Source organism: Cynara cardunculus, assembly GCF_001531365.2.
Source record: "Cynara cardunculus var. scolymus isolate 2C chromosome LG 11, CcrdV1, whole genome shotgun sequence".
Lineage (NCBI taxonomy): Eukaryota > Viridiplantae > Streptophyta > Magnoliopsida > Asterales > Asteraceae > Cynara > Cynara cardunculus.
Window position 1 is genome coordinate 15,661,345 of NC_037538.1, and position 2,181 is coordinate 15,663,525.

Genomic DNA, 2,181 nt, shown 5'->3' on the forward strand with positions numbered 1-2,181 from the left:
TCGTGGCGTTTATGAATGTTTAGATTGTCAGATTATAGATCTAATCCAAGAGTTGAGAATTGGTCTTACGGGTCTCACGAAAAACCATTGGTCTCACATGATCTCAAGTCTATATGTATATGTATATATATATATATACACACACACACTATATTATAAAGTACTTGACAAAAACTCTTAAAAACCATTTTTATGCATGAAGTACTGTTTATTAATGCATATTAATTAAAATTCAAGATTACAAGTAATTTTGTGTAAGTACAACTTATTAAAGCTCTATTTTTAAATTCGTGTAACTAACTGCAGATAAACATAATCAAATACAGGATAAACATCTATTTTAAATATAGAAAATCTAGAATATACTAAAATAATCATTGAGTTGTAACAAAATGTTTAATTATTATCTTTATAAAGAATTATATTATTAAACCAAAAATAAATTACTTTGTTATTAAATCTAAAAAAAGTTATAATAAATAATTGAATTAAAGAAGTTATACCAAAAAAACAAAAACTATTAAATAGTTAATTTGATACTAATATCGATATATTTTCTTTTCAAATGTTTATACTATCTTCATATTTATATTTCATTTTAAAAATAAAAACATTACCGTTTTCTCAAAACCACATAAAATCGTATTATATCGATAGAAACAAATAATAAAAACTAAACATTAAAATCGAGATTTATCTCGCTGCATTGCAAGAATACCCTTCTACTATATATATATAATCTCACTATGAAAGTTGGTTGCATTATATGCTTTTAAAATTCAACAAGAGTACTGTTATACTCTTAAGTTTTATTTGTTTATTTATAAATCGGTTACATAAATCATTTTCTTAATTATAGGGTCGATAATTATGGAGGTTCATCTGTGAAACAAAGACTCTATGTTCACGAGTGAACAACTACACTACGTTTATATGTGCACAAAGTTACTGTGTACAATATGTTCACAAATGAATACAATATAGCACATAGTTATTGTTTGTTCATGTATGATTTTAGCCAACAACCTTTCCTCACTTGCGTTAAATTCAGATTCAATAACCTACCACATTGATTTAGCGAGGTATAAGGATTTCATATTAGTTCCTAATCTCACATAGACATGTTATGTTGTTGATCCAAACTCTTTCAGTGATTTGATAACGACCTTCATACTTAGTGAAATATGCTTGTTTTACTTCTATTCAGTTTCAACGATCATCTTTGAGTTTGTTCAGTAATCGTTGAACATGTATTGTAAACTTATCAAAGAACAAGTATTCCTCGAAGAAAAAACTAGCATCAAATGAACCTTTAGCGATGTCAAAGAAGTTGATCAAGATAGAGACATAACAGTGTGTGATCTGAAGTGGATTCAGTGATAACACAAATGTCTAACTCGAAGTGTGAAATTTGACCAAAACTCAGCGAGCACTAAAAAAATCTTTAGAAATGAATCATTGACAGCGATCAAATGAATCTTGCTCTAGAAGATTAGCTTTTGTCTTATCCCTATGCACAAAAAGGACAACCTTATACCTCACACAGAAAAATGCACGTACGAAGTTACTTTATAGTCTCTAAAAGGACACATGTTTATATGCGGTCAAAAGCCTGTATATCTGAAGACAAAGAACAAACACTCCACTAGAAGCTTAACATGTGGTTTGTACCCTCTGACTTACACTAAATGCAACGGGTATAAATAGCTAAGAAGAATCCTCTTCTTAGCAAACACTTTCTTCTCATTCTATCTCTTTTTTCTCTTGTTCTTGTCTATTTCTGTGCAAACTGTGTGTTTTTTAGATTGTTTAAATTAGGTCTTAACCTTATCTTCTTCCGTAATAATATGTAAATACCATATTGATCTTCTTTTATTAATCAACGAATTTAAAAAGTGAAAATTATGTTTTTGTATTCATTCCCTCTTCTACAAATTGTTACATTTAAAACTCTTGTACATCCGTTTGGGACCAACATATGTAATATATAATTTTACATTATCGCCCTTGTTCACTTATGAATACATTGATGCATGTACATTTCATTTAGTTTTATCCATTAAATCACATTAAGTCAATCTAAATCTTTGATGATATATTTGGATGGATGAGATTGGTTGACAATAATTGTTTGGTTAACAAAAGAAGGGGAATATATATATATATATATATATATATATA